Here is a 21725-nt window from a genome sequence, read left to right as displayed (position 1 = left end):
TTGAGTTTCCAGCCACTGGGTCTTGTTATGCTTTTCTCTGCTAAATTAATGAGCCCTTTCATACCCGATAGTTTCTCTCCATGAAGTCACTTCAACACTTCAATGACGTCACCTCCTGATCTTTTTTATCATCTATCATCTAGGCTGAGCTCTTTCAATAGCTCATTTGCAGGCATTTTTCTGCAGCCCACAAAACGTTTCATTACTTTTTGGTGCCCCATCTCCCATATTTAAAAATCTTTTTCAAAGGTGGACGCCAAAACTGGATGCAGTATTCCATGATCAGTCTTCCTCATGGTGTGTCACCTCCCTATGCTCCTCACTGCTCTTTTCATACATCTAATGATGGCTTTAGCCCTGTTCACCACAGCATCACCCTGGGTGCTCATGTTGAATGGCTTGCCCAGCATGGCCCCGAAATCCTCTTCACAGTCAGCGCTTTCCTGGATACCCTTCCCCACTCTGTCGGTGTGGCCTGCATGCTTTGTCACTAGCTATAGGAACTTCCTTTGGTTATTTTCAAACTGGTTTTCTTTGAATGGGTCCATCTTATCAAGGGATCCGATTGCTCTGTGTCACTGCCCTCTCCTCATCACAGATTACCACTCTACTACTATTTTATCACCCACCAATGTTAGCAGCAGTGATTTTTAATTTGGGTTGCAGTTCATTGATATTTATTTTCAAGAATTAGTCCCTGAGTGCCTCTTCATATCCCTAGTGCCCAGAACCTGCTCCTCACAGCCCAGCGAGAAAAGGCCGCCCAGCTCAGCTGTGCCATAGGGGCTAAGCACAGAGCAAACTTAGAAGCTTGTGTCATCCATAGCTTCTGAACAACATGTGGGGGTCATCAGCTTACAAATAGACTCTAGACAGGTAGCGTAGACAGGCCCCAAATGTATCTAAGTATTCCGCCTTGGAAAACAGGAGAGAAAAAAACATAACCTTGATTAGCTTTATATTTTAGTTGTGGAAACTGAGGCACTGTTAGCCGATGGCCAAGGAAGTTTGGTGAGGTGCCAGCTTTGCCCGTTTTATACCATCCATGACTTTAACCGCTAGGACGCACTGTCCCTTCACGGCGGGCAGCCCGGGCTAGGCTGACGGATGCCCCAAGGTCCTAAACACCCGTGACTTTAACTGCTAGAGCTCCGAGCTCCTTCACAGTGGGCAGTCAACACTGACTGACAGGTGCCCCAATGGCAGCACTAAGAGCCTCTCCACACCCGTGACTTTAACTGCTAGAGCTCAGAGCTCCTTCGCAGCGGGCAGCCAGGATTGACTGACAGGCGCCCCAAGAGTTTGCCCCGTGGAGGCGGCACAACTCAACGCTAGGCTCTTAGTACTCTCACCTAATGGCCAGGCTTTATAGCCAAAACGGCTGAGGTTCTTTAATTGTGTTGGCTGCTTTACAGTAAACCAGAGAAACAAGTCAGGCTTATGCATAAATGGTTACCAAAATTTATTAAACTAGATTCTAATCATGTGGTTACAAAATTGCTAGTGCCTACTTATTTAAATGTAGAGATGTTACACACACAAACAAGTTACAAAACTGAAGCCACAATCCCAAAGAAAGAAAACAAAGTATAGAGCTCTATTTCAAAATATGTGTCCACTAAAGATAGGAGATCAGGTGTGGGTGCTTCTTACCCTCCTTGCATCTCTCGATTCCAGCGGTGCCAAGCCAGGATCGGTCACTCAATTCCGCAGAAAGACGAATAAGGGACAAGGCTTAGGGACCCTCTTAGCTGCAGAAGGCTTGGGAGGCTGTCACTTATCTGATCAGCAGATAGATAGTGAAAAGCACTCAAAAATCATGGTGCTGTAGGTCCCATACTTATACCCCTGTACTCCTTTATTCTCTTTCTCCTTTCTTATGCCAAATTGGGGCTGGTCTGTCTGGGCGACGCCAGCTCTCGCAAGAGCAGTTTACACTTGCAAGGGAGAGAAACAATAAGTTTCGACTACTGGACATTCCTTTTATTAGGGTAAATAGTTTCCCACCTAGGATGTTGGGGTGTGTGCAATGTAGTAGGGGCTAAGAGCCATGTCTGTCACAGCTTCTCTGTCTGCTGGGAGCCTAATCATTGTATATGTTCCCAGAGGCACATTGGAGCAGCACGCCTGTGCTTCTCACAGCTTCAAAGGCTGTGCTGGAATTGATGTTAAGTGCCCTGTTGTTTTGGCTCCCTTATGTTCCCAGCAATGCTGGTCTGAGGGGAGGGGGCTGGCTGTCTGGCTACAGTATGGGATGATGACCAGTGGATTCAAAACTTTCACATGCGTAAGGTCACTTTCATGGAACTTTGCAAATTGCTTTCACCCACCCTGAAGTGCAGCAATACCAAAAGGAGATCTGCTTTGACAGTAAAGAAGCGAGTGGCGATAGCCCTTTGGAAGCTTGTAACACCAGACAGTCAGGAATCAATTCGGAATGGGTGAATCTACTGAGGGGGCTGCTGTGATCCAAGCAGCCAGGGCAATCAATACCCTTCTGCTAAGAAGGATAGTGACTCTGGAAAACGTGCAGGACATAGTGGATGCCTTTGACTCAGTGGCGTTCCCTAACTGTGGTGTGACAATAGACGGAATGCATATCCCTATCTTGGCACCAGACCACCTTGCCAAAGAGTCCATAAACCACAAGGGGTACTTCGCAATGGTGTTGCAGGCAGTGGTGGATCACAAGGGCCGTTTCACCAACATCAACGTGGGATGGTTGGGAAAGGTGCATGACGCATGCATCTTTAGAAACTCCAGTCTCTTCGGAAAGCTGGAAGAAGGAACTTTCTCCCAGACTGGAAAATTACCATTGGTGACATTGACGTGCCAAGAGTTATCTTTGGAGGCCCAGCCTACCCCTTGCTCCCATACACAGGCAGCCTGGACAGCAGTAAGGAGCAGTTTAACTATAGGCTGAGCAAGTGCAGAATGGTGGTAGAATGTGCCTTTGGACATTTGAAAGCTCGCTGGCGCTGTTTGCTGACAAGGTTAGACCTTAGCGTAATGCTGTGTGGTCCATAATATCTGTGAGAGTAAGGAGGAGACGTTTATGGCGGGGTGGGAGGTTGAGGCAAAAAGCCCGATGTTTGATTTTGAGCAGCCAGACACCAGGGCAGTTAGAAGACCACAGCCGGGCGTGCTGTGCATCAGAGAGCTTTGAAAACCAGTTTCACGACTGGCCAGGCTATGGTGTGACAGTTGTGTGTGTTTCTCCTTGATGCAAACCCGCCCCCATTGTTGATTTTAATTCCCTGTAGGCCAACCACCCTCCCCACTTCAAAATAAAGTAACTATTGTTTTGTAACCATGTTGTCTTTCTTTATTAATTAAAAAAAAGTGAGATAACGGACAAGGTAGCCCGGGTGGGGTGGGGTGGGATGCGGGCCATCCTCTGGAGTGCAGTTCCCAGAGCCTCCCCCCCGCCCACATTCTTGGGAGTCTGTGTGAGGAGGATATGGAACTTGGGGAGGAGGGCATGCCGTTCTACAATGCATTTAGCGGGAGTCTGTGATCTTCTTGGCTTTCCTGCATCTCCAACAGATGCTTCATCATGTCCATTTGCTCTCCCAAAAGATGCTTTATCATGTCTGTTTGCTCCCCCATTAGTCTCAGCATCACATCCTGCCTCCTCTCTTCATGCTCACTTAATGTTTTCCTGGCCTCTGCCACTGAATGCCTCCATGCATTAAGCTGTGCCCTATCAGTGCGGGAGGACTGCATGAGCTCGGAAAACATGTCATCGCGATTGGGTTTTTTTCGCCTTCTAATCTGCGATAACCTCATGGACGGAGATGATAGGGGGAGCCTAGAAACATTTGCACATGGGGGGAGATAAAATGGGAGTGTAAAATTGAAGATGATACATTTCTGAGAACAAAAGAGAGACTCTTTCACAGTGAATCAAGCAATTCACAGCAGACAGCACATGTGCTTTAGGTACTAGGACAAATTTTGCCTTTTATATTGAGTACCTGCCGGTATGGTGACACATCACAAACAGCTGGACAACAGAATTTGGTTTCCAGACAGCCACGGTAAGCCTTTTGGTACGCGGGGTTGGCTTCTTACGCCTTCATAATATGTGGGAATGGTTTCAAACTCCAGCACCCTCCTTTCCCAGAGCAAGCAATGGGTTGGGTTTCACATTTAAAAGGAGGGGCTGAGGTTTTTGAGTGGATGTGCAGTATACACCTTCCCGCACCCCACCGCGTGGCTATTCTCCGGGATGATCCCTTTTAGCCAAGTGGAAACAGCCCAGCATGAATGGGGTCCTTTTACTGTTCCCTTACAAAAATTCCCCTATTTCAACCAGGTGACCATGAATGATATCACTCTCCTGAGGCTAACACAGAAAGATATAGACTGAATGTTGCTTGCATGCGACCAAAACCCAGGACCATTTGCTGCCATGCTTTGTGCTGCAATGATTCCAGACTACTTGCTACTGGCTTGGCATGGTAAAGTGTCCTACCGTGGAGGACGAAATAAGGCAACCCTCCCCAGAAACCTTCTGCAAAGGCTTTCAGAGTACCTCCAGGAGAGCTTCATGGAGATGTCCCTGGAGGATTCCTGCTCCATCTCCAGACATGTGAACAGACTTTTCCAGTAGCTGTACTGGCAACAAATACATCCCAATTCTTCAGGGCAAATCATACATTAAACACTATTGCTTTTAAACCCTGTACTGTCATTACAAATGTGCACTCACAAGAGCAGCCTTCTCTAGCTTCAGGGTCGGGGATCCCGCCTTGGGAGGGTATTGGCTCCAGGATGATGAAAAGGTCCTGGCTTCCGGGGAGAACGGATTCACTGCTTGCCTGCTGTGCATTCTCCTCCTCCTCCTCCTCATACACAAAATCCTCCTCCCTGTTGCGTGAGACTCCCCCCTTGCAGGTGTCCACGGACAGTGGTGGGGTAGTGGTAGGGTCTCCCCCTAGAATGCCATGCAGCTGATCATAGAAGCAGCATGTATGGGGCTCTGACCTGGACTGACCGTTTGCCTCCCTTCTCTTTTGGTCAGCTTGCCTGAGCTCCTTAACTTTCACACAGCACTGCTGTGTGTCCCTGTTGTAGACTCTCTCCATCATGTTCTGTGAGATTTTGGCAAATATATTAGCATTTCTTCTTTTCCACCGGAGTTTGGCCTGCACAGATTCTTCTCCCCATACAGCAATCAGATCCAGTGTCTCCCGTTCGGTCCATGCTGGAGCTCGTTTGCGACTCTGGGGGGACTGCATGGCCACCTGTGCTGCTGAGTGCTGCTGAGTTGGCCACGCTGACCAAACAGGAAATGAAATTCCAAAGTTCCCGGGGCTTCTCCTGTCTGCCTGGCTAGTGCATCGGAGTTCAAAGTGCTGTCCAGAGCTGTCACACTGGAGCGCTCTGGGATAGCTCCCGGAGGCCAATACCATCGATTTGTGTCTGCACTACCCCAAATTCGACCCAGCAAGGTCAATTTTAGCGCTACTCCCCTCGCTGAGGAGGAGAACAGAAGTCGATTTCTTGAGCCCTTTAGGTCGACAGAACGCGGTTGGTTGTGTAGACGCAGCCATTTTAAAATTGACCTCACGTGGCTAACTTCAACCTAACCCCATAGTGTAGACCAGGCCTCAGAGTCTCTCTGGTTCTGGTTCCCTCCCTGACGGCAACCTGAGTTCTCTGGCTGCTTCCACAACATTCCTGAGCTGTCTGTTCGGCCGGAGGTTCCTCTGGGGAAAGGTCTCTCTGCACTGAGGGCAGGAGACATGTGTAGCGAATCCCCCCCGGCACTGAGTGATGCAGGTGTGACAATGGCGTCGCCTGGGAGCCAGCTGAGGTCACTCTATTAGGGTGAACTGCAAACAGAACGGGGCAGACAAACCCTACAAGCTGGTGAATATTCCAATACTTAGATTTACCAAACACAAACCAGCTTCTCTATTACCTCACTGCTTACTCAGAAGTCCAAACAACGCAGTTCCCTTAAAGTGCCCAGTCTCCGGCCTCCATCCAGGTACACATGTCTGATATGATGATGATTACTGAACATCTGATTTCATCATATAAAAGAAAAGGTTCTTCTGATCCCAAACAACCAGCCACACACCCAGGTCAACATATAACTTAGACCTTACCCAAAATACACGCTGACAGCCAATTCTTATTAACTAAACTAAAATTGATGAAAAAAGAAGAGAGAGAGAGGATTGGTTAAAAGATCAATATACATAGAGACTTTAGTTTAATTCTTGAGGCTCAGATACGTAGAGTTGTTTAGCTTTGTAGATGCAGATAGTTCTGGACTGATCTGAAAAGAACTGTTCAGTCAATGTCCATTATGGGGCACCAGGAATCCTGGGATCTCATTCTTTTTGGCTTACAGCTTTCCCCATGAGCATCCAAGCAGAGATGAAATAAAACAGAATCAGGTCCTCCGACTTTTATATATTTCCAGAAGCCTCTTGACCATTCAGTCCCTGTGAACAATATCCCTTTAATGTGACCTTCTGTTTTCCAAATATTCTGGCAATTCACTATGCAGCTTAGCACAAGGTAACTTGTTCATTAAACAGTTCATATTCAGTTTACCACAATCTTTAAAGAGACATATAGACAATACTATTTCAATCAAGTGTCATCCTAACTGTTAATATTCCCTTTTGATCTTGAATCAATGCTAGAGTAACAGATAAAAATTGTTTGTTTACATCTCAAGACCTGAGCAAACACCTCCCATTCTAATGTTCTAACAATGCAGATTTGAATGGGAGAGCCAAACTATTATTTACACAGCTTCCTAACAAGCCTTTAAAGGTCAACCATGGATCATGACAGCCTACGGATTAATTAACCCTTTCTGGCCATGTGACACATTTTTATGAGATATTATAATCATATAATGTCACAGCAGGCTTAGCAGAAATTGTGATCACAGTCTAGAGTCACCAGATCTTTAAAATAGTCGAAGCAGATGGGACAGGTCAGTTCATCCTGGAGTGTTTTTGCTGGAATCACAGCAACCATGGCTTCTAGTGCAGGAAAAAGACAAGAGAGGAATTTAGTTTCACTTCCTTCTTCTCAGAAATGGACTGATTGAATATCATTCGGCGTTTCCTTTCTGGGTGTGGTCTCATGTTATTTCTTTTTCCGTGGACTGTAAAGAGCCTTTGAATGAATTGAGATGAGTCCAAATTGACACTAACTCCTCCGGAACATCTGCAAGGCCCCAAACTCTGGACTAGTCACTCAGGTCAAAAAGGGGTAACAAGCGACTGGGGGTTTCCCTGCCTGACATAAGGATCTGATGGAGCAGCCTGGCAAGGAGGGGGAGGATCACAGCTGCTGACTCCTACTGTCTGTTCCTTACCTGGCCATTAGGCTCTTTAAGACCCATGTCTCTCTGGTGCCTGGGGAACCCACTGGTGTGTGTGTGTGTGTGTGTGGAGCTGTTACAGTTATAGAGGTTGAATATTTAGCATAAGCTGTGGCAGCCTGTGCTTTTAGCTCTAGGGGTCCCTGGTTCAGTGCTGGGAGTGCTGGCCAAGAGAGCAGCTGTTACACTGATTCTGAGCCTGGTGGCTACTGCTTCTGTTTCCCTGCACAGTCTCCCCAGCTCTCGGGGACTCCTGGTTCTTTGCAGATGGCAGCGGGTGTGAGAGGAGCTGACACTGGGGCTCCTGCACTGTACAGGGGATGGGATAACCAGAGATCTCCTATCTCCGAGGCTCTCAGGCCCCTTTCCAGTCTGGCTGCAGGAGGGGATCTGGGGACAGACACAGGGGGCCTGGGAGAGTCTGGGGAGCAGCCAACTGGGACCAGAAATGGAAATCCAGCTGTGGTAATAAGGGAGCATTTACCAAACATGTGGCTGATTACAGGGGTTGCCATACAGCTATTTAATGCATTACACTGGGGAATTTATAAGATTTTGCAGCTGGATGGTGTCAGCTGAAATTACTTCCTTTAAAGGGAAGGCTGGCACTGCTCTTTCCCCAGGACTCGTTTATGGCAGAGTGGATCTGAGAGCAGGATCAAGAGGGAATCTGGGGAGTGGCCTTCTGCAACCAGAACAGGAGCTGCAGCTGCGATGGGAAAGGCGAGCTGGGCAGAGATGCTGCTGGGAAAGCCACCGGATTCTTCATGAGCAACTGGGTACAATGTTGTTACAGATCCTGACGCCTATTTGTGATGAGATACATTGTTACCCTTGTGTAAGGCAAACTGGCTACATGGTTGTAAACTTGCTTCTAGCCAGCCTTGCTGCTTCTGGGCACCCAGATGCTGTCAGCTCTGGTGGATGGACTCAGGCACAGGGTCTCACTGATGCTGGGGTTTTATTTTGGTTTTTTTTTTGCTGGTGAACATATTGCCTGAGAATTGCAGTCATTAGTCAGACACATGTGACCTGCAGTGATTTTTGGCCAACAGAAGTGGCCTCCCGGAGCTGTGACGGGGAGGCTGGAGGGATGGATCCTTCAGCCTCTGTCACTTGCAGCCGACTGTGCTCAGGAGCATCCCCAGACTGCTTAGTGGAGGTTCTCCAATAACAGTGCCCAGAGACGCCGTCTTTCTAATTTTCCTGGGGGTGCTTGACCCTTGCTCTGCCCCCACTCCACACCTTCCCCCAAGGCCTCACTCCCTCCCCACCTCTTCCCAGGCCTGCTCTGCCCCACCTCTTCCCGCCCCCCTGACATGCAGAAATCCTCTGCCTGGCTGCCTCAAACTCTGCAGGCGCCTGACCTCACTCAGCACCAACATTTCCACGGGGACATTTCCCAGGGCTCCTAAATTTCTCTGCTCCTGAGTTTGAGCACTCCTGCCTCACCCTAGGCGTCCAGACACCTGCCCCATGGGTAAACCCCAGAAGGATCCTCAAACCAGAAGGCAGGCAATGGAAAGCCTACCTTGTCGGTGGGGCCCAATCCTGTAGCAGTGCACTGAGCACCCCTTTGGCGTGGGGTTCCCGACAGAATCCAGGGGAGGTGCCGGCAGAGGCTCCTTTATAACTTTGAGCTCAGCGGTTAGGGCACTTGCCTGGCACATGGGAGACTCAGGTTCTACTCCCTGCTCTGCCTGATGGGGAGGAAGGGTTTGAACACAGGTGTCCCACCACTCAGGTGACTGCCCTAACCATGGGGGTCTGGGATAGTCTGATGTGAGGCTCCCACAATGTCTTCTGATCAAGCTGCTCCACGTTGGCTCAATAATTAAATAGTCCCTGGGGCAGAGCGAGAAAGTGACAATGACTCGATCACCTTGGCACAGGGAGGTTGAAGATGCAGGTGCAGGACCCTGCTCCAATGGCTAGTTAATTATAGTCCTTTCCTGCAGGAGGGAGCGTTTTATTGCAAACCAGTGGGTTCAACCTTTGACCTTTCTTTGGCTTGTGACCTAGGCTCAGTCAAGAGATTCCCCTGTAGATGCTGCTTCTGGAGCACTCCGAGCCCCCAACACCAGGGGGAGCAGCAGAGTACGACCAGGCACAGGGTCACCATCGGATCAGTGCCTAGAACGGTCACTGGGGTAGGTCACTTGTGGGAGGGCAGGGAGCCGCACACGCTCTCCTGCTGGGACGATCTCAGAGAGACTCAAGGGGAAATTGTCACCTCACCTTGACCGATAACTGCACTGTGATGGCAGAGTTTGTCAGAAAACAGAATGTTCCTGTTGTGTGAAATTTGGACCTTTCACAATTACTTCCCTCTCCGAATCAGACTGAAATGTGAAGGGACTGAAAATGTTCCCGAAATGAACTATTCTGAAATATTTTCCTGCAGAAATGTGGAAACAGACTATGTGGATGGACATTTTAGACTGAAATTAAAATGATTCAACTGTTGGAAATTACATTTTCTGCCTTCTGATCAGAATCTAGGGTAATGTCATGAAATCAACAGTTCCAGGAAACCCGTGATTTTGCTGATGCCACAATTTCAGGTGAGAGACATTGTTGTGTGAAAAATGTCAGCCCCAATTACGGAGCACTTTAGCTACAGCGGAATAGCAACCTCTAACAGAGATTGTTCAAATTTTTAAGAAAACTTTTTCAATTGTTCAGTAAGCAAATATAATTTCCTCCATTTGCCTTTCTCCTGTTTAGTTTCCATGAAGCCAGAACAGAAATTACTTTGCACAGAAGAAACAATAAATAACCTCTCACAGGGGGAACATGTAACTCGCTGTTACTCTCCTGTTACTCAGAGATCTGAGCATTAATAACATCCCTGTGCATATTTATTGGTGAGTAACAATGGCACCTACCAGCAGTTCCTGGATATTCCTTCTTCCCACTCTTGTTAAACACCCTTCTCATAAATATAAAGGGAAGGGTAAACCCCTTTGAAATCCCTCCTGGCCAGGGGAAAGCTCCTCTCACCTGTAAAGGGTTAAGAAACTAAAGGTAACCTTGCTGGCACCTGACCAAAATGACCAATGAGGAGACAAGATACTTTTAAAAGCTGGGAGGAGGGAGAGAAACAAAGGGTCTGTCTGTCTGTCTATATTCTGTCTTTGCCGGGGATAGACCAGGAATGGAGTCTTAGAACTTTTAGTAAGTAATCTAGCTAGGTACGTGTCAGATTATGATTTCTTTAAATGGCTGAGAAAAGAACTGTGCTGAATAGAATAACTATTTCTGTCTGTGTATCTTTTTTGTAACTTAAGGTTTTGCCTAGAGCGGTTCTCTATGTTTTGAATCTAATTACCCTGTAAGGTCTCTACCATCCTGATTTTACAGGGGGGATTTCTTTATTTCTATTTACTTCTATTTTTATTAAAAGTCTTCTTGTAAGAAAACTGAATGTTTTTTCATTGTTCTCAGATCCAAGGGTTTGGGTGTGTGGTCACCTATGCAAATTGGTGAGGCTTTTTATCCAACATTTCCCAGGAAAGGTGGGGTGCCAGTGTTGGGAGGATTGTTCATTGTTCTTAAGATCCAAGGGTCTGGGTCTGTAGTCACCTAGGCAAATTGGTGAGGCTTTTTACCAAACCTTGTCCAGGAAGTGGGGTGCAAGGTTTTGGGAAGTATTTTGGGGGGAAAGACGGGTCCAAACAGCTCTTCCCCAATAACCAGTATTAGTTTGGTGGTGGTAGCGGCCAATCCAAGGACAAAGGGTGGAATATTTTGTACCTTGGGGAAGTTTTGACCTAAGCTGGTAAAGATAAGCTTAGGAGGTTTTTCATGCAGGTCCCCACATCTGTACCCTAGAGTTCAGAGTGGGGGAGGAACCTTGACAACCCTATTCTCATCTCCCTCCTTTTTCACACTCTCCCAATCCCTCCAAATTGGATCCTAAGAAGAGAAAAGTTGCTTTTGTTTTTTCTGTATTTTGGGGATTTTACATCAGGAAGAACATTTATCAAGAGACAATAGGCACTAGAGAGTCACAGGAACAGCCCTGCAATACACAAAGCTGAGTTAGGTCCCTAGACCCCCCCACCGTGCAATGTCCCTCTGGTCAGCTTTTCCCATCAGTTAGGTTAGGCAGTTTCCTATCTAGTAGGCTGGCTTTTGTGGATCCCATTCTAAGACACTTACATCTCCCCAGAACTCAGGCTTTGGGGCTCACAGTGTCCTTCCAGTAAATTTCTAGGCAGCTAAAATTTAGATGCAGTGACATTCATCATTGCAATATATACTCCCAGGGGAATTCTGAGCTACTGCGGCAACACAGAATTCATTTCCGGCTGCAGAATTTTTTCCCCACAGAAACCACATTCTGCCAGAGATGTGATGTAGTTCCACCGTTCACCCACCAGAGGCCACTGCGGTTGCCAGAACATCCAGCCGCAGGGAGCCAGGCTAGGACAGAGCGGGGCACATGGTGCTGCTGGGGGGTCACAGACTGGGGCTCAGAAGGGCTAGTGGGGGGAACTGTTTGCCAGCTGCCTGTTGGGCCTGAGGTTTCTCTGTTGCACAGTGTCTCTGCACTGAGGGCAGGAGGCGGCTGTGTCGGGTCCCTCCCAGCACTGGGCGCTGCAGGCTCGGCAGAGATTGTGCCCACACTCCAGAGTGACAGGGTCTGTGAAATACTCCAGACAGAGGGGACATGTCGCTTCCTCCTGGAGACTTTCCCCGGGGCTCGCTGCAGCCATGGCTCCCTCTGGGCAGTGGGACAGGGGTAGTTTCCCTTTCCTGAGGTCAGGAATGTCGGGGCAGGCTGGGGGTGGGGATGATGTACCAGCACTGATGGTGAAAAAAAATCCAAATAAAAACCAAAACAAAAGCCTTGCCCCCACACTGCCGCAGCCAGACCCCTATGCCTCCACCCCACACGGCCCCAGCCAGGGCCCCATGCACTCCCTAAGGGCCAATGCCAGGGCCTCCACCATCCACCCTCCACACTGCCAATGCCAGGGCCCCCTCCTCATTCTGCATTCAAACTCCTTCCCCCACACATTCTGGGGTCCCCCTCAGGCAATATCTCTCAATGCCCCCCTGCCCCTCCCATCCCTCTCCCAGCCCTTCCTCCAAAACCAAGACAAACCAACACACACAGCACTGAGCTTTCATTTAAAAAAAAAAAAAAGAAGAAAAGAAAAAGAAAACGCAAGCAGCGCAGGCCGACCCGAGGTGTAGCCTGGAGCTGACCCCCAATAGACCCCCCCATCTGGTGCACCCCAAATGCCCAATAATTAGCACAGGATGGTGGGTGACACTCCACACACACCCCCACCAGCCCGGTGGAGCTGCCCCCTCCCATTCCCCAGGCTACTCCTGCCAACCACCCCCACCCCAAATGGTGCTGCAGCCTTCCCCAGCTCTGCTGCCCCCGCTCCCACACAGCCTGTGTATTCCTGCCCCCCGCTCCTCCCCCCCCCCCCCCACGGGTGCACTGCAACTGCCAGGGGAGCAGGGCAAGGGCAGGTAAATCGAGGCTGCCCCACTCCAGCTACTGTTCCCCCCCCAAACAACAACAACCCCCACCAAAACCAACAACCCCCCTGCAGCGAGCCAGGAGCAGCCACTCGGTGGTGGGAGGCGGAGTAGGGCTGGCAGGCAGCCCCCCGCACCCACATACCCCCAACCAAGCTCACAAGTCAAGACCCCTGCACCCGAGCCCGGCGCCCGCAGCCACGTGGCGCTGCAGGAGGAGCGAGGGGCGGGGCCAGCAGCACCCGGGGGATCCCAAAACCGAAACCAAACCTCGCACAGGCGCAGTAACGAGCCTTTACAGCTTTTTTTAAAGCCGATTGGGGAACCGGGAGCCAATCGCGCTCTCGGGAGGGAAATTAAAACCCAACCCACCAAACAAGGCAGAAGCCCGGCCCGCTCCAGGTCACATGCCAGGCTCCTAATGGGAAGGAACCGGCCACATGAACTGCAGGAGAGAAGCCGAGCGAGGCCGGGCTCTGCCTGGGCCGCTCCTGCAGCAGGAACTGGGGGTTTCCCTTCCTGGCGCTGACTTGGCTGCTGCTGGGCGGGGAGCAGCCCACGGGGAACATTCCAGCCTGCAGGTGAGGAGGTGACTCTCCGCTTTTGTCTTCTAAAGAAAGGAAGTAACTCGTTCTTTTGGTGCAGAGCAAAACTTAAAAATGTCACCCCAGTGCAGTCTAAAGCTCTGAGACACCAAAAGGCAAACAAAAGAATGCTTCTATTTATTATTTATTATGATTAAATCTCATTTTTTTGGGGGGGGGGCTTGCCTGACTGGGGTTGGCAGTGCTGTGCCACTGAGAATTCAGACCATAAATCTCTATCAGTTACCCAAGGGAAGCCCCCTAAATGGGTGTCATCGTTGATCTAACACAGCAGAGTGAACAGAAAGGGAAATGGACAGAGAGGGCAAGCTATGGGAATGCACACGGAGCCGGGCTGTGGGCCCCAAGCAGGACATGAGCCCAGTCCCGCCAACAGCAATTCCGGGCCCCAGGGCAGAACAGTCAATGGGCCCCCACTGGTGCCCGCATGCACAAGCTGCGCCCACGTGAACTCTGCGGGGTGGGGTCAAACCCTGCTTTTTGATTCTGTCTCACGATTTTTAACTTTTGGGGTTGGCAACACTGGACAGGGTGGGAACAGAAGAAACAGAAGGAAAATATGTCAAAGCAAAACAAAATCAACAGAGAGCCCTGGAGAAGGGTGAAAACTAGATCTGAAAACAATGAAAGGAAAGCACTCTGAAAAGGTGAAACAGCCAGAAGCAGTGAGAGGGGAAAGAATGGAGACCATGAGGGGAATGATCTGTAACAGTGATCCAAGGAGACTGGAAGAGACACAGAAATAAACAGGGATTGCAAGTGAGTGCTAGAAAAAATGGTGAGTCAAAAAGGAACAATATGAAAGTGTAAGGCCAGCATAGCTACTGAGGGTTTGTGCTTGGGGAATTGAGGCTCAGTAGGGAGACGTGCATTTGATAACCTTATACCGCTTGTGTGATTCATTCTCAAATAAACTCCTGTGCATTCACCATACTGGATCCGACTTTTCACTGGTTCTAGTAAACATTCTCCCCAGTGGTGGGCGGTTAAAGATCTGTTTCAATAAGACCCAGGTAGAATATCACTCAGGGCATGTCTACACTAAAATATTAAGTCAACCTAACTTATGTCGGCCTGCAGCTGCCATGGTAACTGCATCACTTGTGCTGTCTGCACTTTGCTTCTTGTGTTGGTGGGGCGTGTCCTCACCAGGAGCGCTCGTATTGATTGGACTGTGAGTGTGGGGCACCATGAAATGGCTCCTGGGAGCCAATAACAGTGGATGGAAGCTATGCAGTGTCCACCGGAGCACCAGAAGCAGTTGGAGCCAAGGGGCCACGCTCCCCCCCTTTTTAACGTGGGCATTGGTTTGAGCGGCAAGGGGCCAGGTGAACCCCCCAAACTGAAAGCCTTGGGCAGACGTGGAATGGCACCAACAGGGGCTGCGCTTCCCGGTCGGGGAGCTGAGAAGGTGATCAGCTCCCTCGATGTGAAGTGCAGCCCCTGCCAGCAGAGCCAGCTTCTTCCTGGTGGGGGAGTTGAAGTGGCCTTAGCCCCCGACCGGCAGTGAATCCCGAGCCATCTCAGTGGCCCCACCCCTGCTCCTCCTCCTCTCCTTCAGCTCCCACCCCCTGGCCTGCCCTAAGTGATGTGCCCTGGGGGGCAAAGGAGTGGAGCACCTCCAGGGGAAACGAGAAGTCAGCACCTGTGTGGCGCAGTATTGCCAACCCCCGGCATTTACAAAGCACAAGTCAGGCTCCTCAAAATCATGAAGCTGGTGTTGGTCCTGCTTTGAGCAGGGGATTGGACTGGATGACCCTCCTGAGGTCTCTTCCTAATCTTCTGTGATTCTATGAAATGTAATCATAATAAATATTAGATTGTTTCTATTTGGGTTTTGGTTGCTCAGACCTGTAGGCGGCATTTGGGTCACTTTTTCTAGATTTTCTCTGCAACCGAGAGGGCGAGTATCTTCCGTCGCATAGAAAATTAAAGCCGAGAGTCTCACCTCATCCCACGCTTCCAGGAGCTGGGGCTTTTCAGGCCTGTCTGTAAAGGCCGATGCTTTAAGAATTCAGGTATATGTTTATCATTTAGCTAGTTATAGAGGTACAAAAGAAAGAATCAAAATCACTGTCTGCGGGTGTAAAGGCCTTCTCTCACTGTGACAGTCTGAGGCCCTGTGCTTAAGCTAAGGCCTTTGGCTAAGCAGCAGAGGCAGCCATAAGCTGGGACACGAACAGTCACCTCCTCACATTCCAAACTAGTCACACTGAAATAAGGTGCTAGTGGGCTGTTCGGAATACAATCCTGTCCTGATAATGCCCATCGCCTCCAAAGAAAGACGGTTAAAGAAAACTTAGTTTGATAGCATCCTGTCTGCAAGAAATCACTTCTCAATAGTTGTGGTTGTGAAACCCTCATTTCTGTACGTTTTATCTTTATGGCCCCCACTTTTTCTATTGTGAATCCGTCTGGTTCTCTAATTGTTTCTGTCTGCTGTATAATTAATTTTGCTAGGTGTAAGTTAATGAGGGTAGTGGGAAATAATTCCCCTCTATTCAGCACTGGTGAGGCCTCATCTGGAGTACTGTGTCCAGTTTTGGGCCCTACACTACAAGAAGGATGGAGCACACGACTTATGAGGAGAGGCTGAGGGAACTGGGATTGTTTAGTCTGCAGAAGAGAAGAATGAGGGGGGATTTGATAGCTGCTTTCAACGAACTGAAAGGGGGTTCCAAGGAGGATGGATCTAGACTGTTCTCAGTGGTAGCAGATGACAGAACAAGAAGTAATGGTCTCAAGTTGCAGTGGGGGAGGTTTAGGTTGGATATTAGGAAAAAAATTTTCACGAGGAGGGTGGGGAAGCACTGGAATGGTTTACCTGGGGAGGTGGTGGAATCTCCTTCCTTAGAGGTTTTTAAGGTCAGGCTTGACAAAGCCCTGGTTGGGATGATTTAGTTGGGGATTGGTCCTACTTTGAGCAGGGGGTTGGACTAGATGACCTCCTGAGGTCCCTTCCAACCCTGAGATTCTATGATTCTATGCATTGGTTAGAGAATTATATTACAATATGTTAGGATTGGTCAGATAGATTTCAGTAAAATGATTGGTTAAGGTATAGCTGAGAAGATTACTATATAAATTAGGGGCAAACAGGAAGTAAGTTGGGATTCAAAAATAAGGAAAAAGGAACTTGGATTTAAGCTTGCTGGAAGTTCACCCCAATAAACATTGAATTGTTTGCACCTTCGGACTGCGGGTATTTTTGCTCTCTGTTCATGCGAGAAGGACAAGGGAAGTGAGAGGGTGAAGGAATAAACCCTCTAACAGGGCTTTAGCAAATGCACCAAATATAATGAGACTCATGATAAAATCATGAGAGATGGTGACACTGCTCGCATTAAGGCCTGTTTACATTGAGCAAGAGCAGCCTTAATGTGTGTGATTACAGTGGTGCCAACCCTCCCAGCTTCGTAGAGGAAGGTGCCTTTGGCCCCTGCCACAGGAACAGGTCCATAAGTAGTGCAGGGTGAGAGGGGCAGCCACCCAGGGTGCAAAGCCAGCGGCGGCAGGAAAACGGGCCAGTGTGCAAGTGGGGGTCATGCCCCGCCCCCCCGATTTCTGCCTTCCATTTAGCACAGAGATTTTCAAACTGAGGGGGGCACTGGCAGATCAGAAGCTGGTGGAAGCCACCTGGTCTGCTCAGGCCACAGGCTCTCCATGCTTTGGGAGCCAGGGAACTGGCTGTCTGCCCAGCAGCCCTCTCTGTCCTTCCCGAGCCGGGCTGCCTCTGCAAGGCCAGGGTCTCCCCAGGCAGGGTGGGGAGCACAGCTGTAAGCTTTACCCATGATGCACTCTTCCCTCTGCCCCGAAGAAGCCCAGTGTCAGCGAATGATAACCTCTGGGGCTGGCCCCTGCCCATGGAACCCAGCTGCCATGGTGCCAGAGGTGCTTGTTCCCCACCCCCACAAACAAGCCCAGTGGCTTCAGCGGGAGCAGAGGGGTCTCAGCCCCCTCCCCCAACAGGTTCAGGCCCAGCTGTGTCAACTGGAACAGAGGGTGCTCAGCCCCTCCAAGATCAGGCCCAGCAGTGTCAGCTGGAGGGAGCCCACAGTGCTTCGCAGTCTCCCCTCCCTGCAGGCCCAGGCCCAGTGACCCCGGCAGGAGCAGGATCTCCCGAGAGTGCGAGGACCGTGGGGCAGTGGCAGGGAGCTGGGTGCCACAGGCCTGAGCGGAAATGTGTGTCAGACGCGCCCCCTGCCACCTCCCCATGTCTGGTGGCCTGTGCGGTGGGGGTGGGGGGGTTATTCCATTCTCATGGCCTCAGCTTCCAGAGCTTGTGGGAGTGAGTCCACCCTGTCAGCAGCAGCCGCCTGCCCCCAGCACCTGGGCTGGACGCTGGGTTCGCGCAGCTGGGCTCAGAGCTTGGGCTGTGTGATCACAAGCTTGGTAGCCACAGATCGGGGCAGGGCAGCCAAGGGGAGCAAGGGACAGTTCTGCTCCGTGCACAGGGAGGCTGGGGAGAGTGAGGCAGCTGCAATGGCAGGTCCCCAGGCAGTGAGCGGGGTGTGACTGGGCTGCGGAGGGTTGAAAGGGGAGTAACCCAGCTCAAAGGGGAGAGGCTGGGGAGGAGGATAGACCAACCCTGAAGGCTCCTGACAAGGGACTGACTGTATATTTAGCCTGGTTGGGACTGATGGTTTGGTTGCCTTTTGTTTTCCCCAGCTTATCTTGGACTGGAAACTGTGGGAAAACAGCAAACGGTAGGAAGTGACACAGGGAGGGCAACTCAGAGGACAACTTTGGGCACCAGACACTGTTGAGCCTCCTAGGGCCCTGGGTCAGAGCCCAGTAGAGTGGGTGGGCCCAGGCTCCCCTACCACTGCCCACCTCCCTGCCCTTCTCATTAAAAGAGGGCAAGACCTGCCCCCTCGGAGGGGGCACTAAGTGTGCTAACGGAGTGATTATTTCTATTCAACTTCCATTTTTCTATTGCTTCCTTCATCCCCACAATAACATTTTGGTTGAAGTTTATTTAATTTAGACTTACCCCAAATTTGATAAAACTAGATTAACACACCCTGATTAAGCACAGCCCCATCCCAGTCAGGAACAGATGAAAACTCCTCTGGGCTCAAGTGGCCTCATTCCTGCAGAGGCTGCTCCACTTGGAGGAAATGATCTTGAAGGGGAGAGGTTGTCACAGGAACGGGCGGCAGCCAGGGGGAGGCTGCTGGAAGTCAGAGGAGCTGATTCTTGCGACAGAGCCACTGGGAGGAAGACAACATGTGACCCTCTGCCACTCACAAGGATCCTTCAGAGCAGGTACAAGCAGGGACGTGCGCAGGAATTTAAATCAACCCCTTTTGGAGGGGCACATTCTGTTACCCCCCTCAGGAGCTTGCTTCCCCCACAGTCCTAGCCACAGAAGGACCTTCCCCTTTCCCGTGTCCCCGCTTGCTATTCCCTCCCCAACAGGAGCTCACTCTTTCCCCCGCCACACCCAGAGCTCACTCTACCGCTGGGCGGGTGCAACCACTTGGCAAAATAGGCGGTCGCCTCGGGCTCCAAGCGGTTGGGGGAGGCGGTGGAGCGGAGGTGAGCTGGGGCAGGGGGGCACGGGGAGGGCCGCCTGCAGCAAGTAACAGGGTGGGGGGGTCGGCACACAGGGGAACCGCTCCCCGGCCCAGCTCACCTCTGCTCCGCCTCCTCCCCTGAGCACCGCCCTGCTCTGCTTCTCTCCCTCCCAGGCTGGCGTGGCAAACAGCTGACTGGTGCCGCAAGCCTGGGAGGCGGGAGAAGCGGTGGCGTGCTCGGGGAGGAGGCGGAGCAGAGGTGAGCTGGCCCAGGGAGCTGCAGCACGTGGCTCCCTGGGCCGAGGGGAGGGAAGGAGGGTCGGGAGCTGCCGCGGGGGGGGGCTCCCCGGGCTGAGGGGAGGGGGGGTGGCGGCGGGGAGCTGCCGCAGGGGGTGTGCCTCATGGCGGACGGGGGCAGCTGCTGCGGGGTTCCTGGGTGGGGGCACGGACACAAGGTGGAAGTTTCACCTAGGGCGAGAAACATCCTTGCACCGGCCCTGCTCTACCCTTCCCCCGACCCCACCCCGGCGCTGGCAGAAAATCACACACACACCCCGAGCACAGCAAGTTTGAGCGCTGTAAAGCCCCAGTGTAGACAGGCTCTGAGCGTCGACCTGGTTTACCAGGAGTGCTGGGAGATCTCTCTCCCCAGCGCTCGCAGGTGACCCCACAGGCAGCGGTTTGCTGTCTAGTGTAGACAGAGCCAAATGCTTCACAACCACTGCGTGCCTCCGGAGGGAATTCTGCTGAAACCAGCGGGCTCTCACCTTGGCGTGGAGTTCTGGGGGCTGGTGCGTTTAAGCACACGGGAGTCTGGAGGTTCAGCTCTACACCAGGGGCTTAGGCAGAGGGTTTCACACCTCAGATAGGGGGAGAGTTCCCAAAGAATGTGCCGAGGGACCCCAAGACTGGAGCAGTGGATGGGCTCTGTTCCGGTCCCAGAGGCTTGAATTATCTGGGGATCCTGGGACTCAGATGCTTGGGTTCCCCTTACTGCAGTCCGGTGGCACCTCACCAGGTCTGGGATACAGCACACACACCAGTAAACAGAAACCCTCTCAGTGCCCAGCATCCAAACCCCCTTAACTCTGACCAGGTGGGTTCTGGAGACATGAATGCAGAGGTCTCCCCCGCAGGGCTGCCACATCCCTTTGCCTTGGGCTGAGGGGGGCTCTTTCCTGGATGCTTCTCCCTGTTCCTGGATAAGAGTCTCTCCCTCCAGGGCTGCCACCTCCTGCTCCCTTTGCCCTGGGGTGGGAAGGTTTCTCCTAATGGTTCTTCAAGGGCTGGGGAGAGGCTGTCTCCTGTTCCACGTCTTCCACCATTCTCTGAAGCCAGGATAGAGCAGCTGGTGACTTTAACCAGAGACATCTGTGGCCAGGAGCTCCCCCGACTCTGCTGCTGGGAATGTGGCAGCCCCGGCAGGGGGAGCGGGGAGATGGAGCAGGGGAGGAGGCAGAAAAGCAGCAAGATGGACCGGAGAACCCAAGGGGACTGTCTGTGACTCCATGTTCAGGCTGTTATGGTGTTTGAGAGGTTCACATTTGATACCTAGCATGAGGTTTGTAACCATTTGCTGAGGTTGGTACTCACATTCATGAGCGACTCTAGACCGTGGAGTTGAACCTGGGTCTCCCACGTGCCAGCTGAGGGCTCTAACCATGGGGGTAAAAGTTATGAGGCAGGTGACATCACAAAAAAAACCCCTCCACCTTCTCCCCACCCCCACACTCACATTGTGTGTGGAGCGAGGCAGGTGCCTACCTCATTTAGGGTGACCAGACAACAAGTGTAAAAAATCAGGATGGGGGTCGGGGGTAATAGGTGCCTATATAAGAAAACCCCCCAAAATCAGGACTGTCCCTATAAAATCGGGACATCTGGTCACCCGAACCTCATTCCAGCAAGAAACGCCTCAGGTGCCTGAGCCACCAGACGTCAGGTGCTGGGTTCCCGTCTGTGGGTGGCTGAGCAGAGACCGATGACCCCCTGCAACCCCGATTTAGGCCCCTGTTGGTGAGAGGGGGCAGGGCTTAGGCCACCCCTCCCCCCTTGTCAGCATCTTCCCTTGTCTCGCTTAGATGGCTCCCTGCCTAGTGAGCTGGCTTTTGTGAATCACACTGTAAGGTGCCTCTGATGCCCATGCATTGTCTAGGGGGTTCAGGCACCTGACTCAGCTTTGCAGAATGTGATTTTCTGGTTGCCTACAAACTAGGCCCTGTGACGCTCAGCATTGCAACACCAAGTCTCTTCATGGATTGTCCCCTGTGCAACCAGTCACCTCTCCACAGAGCACAGCTGAGCAATTCCAGATTGACATGGGTGTGGACAGGAGAGAGACAGAGACAGAGCACAGGCTGGAGAGTGACACATCACAGTAAACCTCAAACTCTCCTCCTAGAAGTGCAATATTCCCTGTGGGGGCTGCGGGGACACAACCAAGTCAGAAAGCAAATCCCAGGACTCTGCCACCGACAACTGCAGCTGGGACAGTAAAGTGGAACAAACAAGAAGAATTGTTTGTAATGTTTTATTCACAGTAATTACTAAAGGTGGTAAGTAAACGGAGGTGAGAAGGAGCCTTAATAACCACAGCATGGCAAGCAGATCCCCAGCTACCGAGAACAGTTTTCTTAATGGCACTAAAATAGCACCAATGGCCAGGAATTAATATAGGGAATTAATGAGTTACAGTCTCATTTTCAGTAACATGTCATAAATCTCTCTGTTCCCTTTCCTTTC

This window comes from Eretmochelys imbricata, chromosome 14 (assembly GCF_965152235.1).
Source record: "Eretmochelys imbricata isolate rEreImb1 chromosome 14, rEreImb1.hap1, whole genome shotgun sequence".
In the NCBI taxonomy this organism is placed as follows: domain Eukaryota; kingdom Metazoa; phylum Chordata; order Testudines; family Cheloniidae; genus Eretmochelys; species Eretmochelys imbricata.
Note: the sequence above shows the minus strand (reverse complement) of the source record.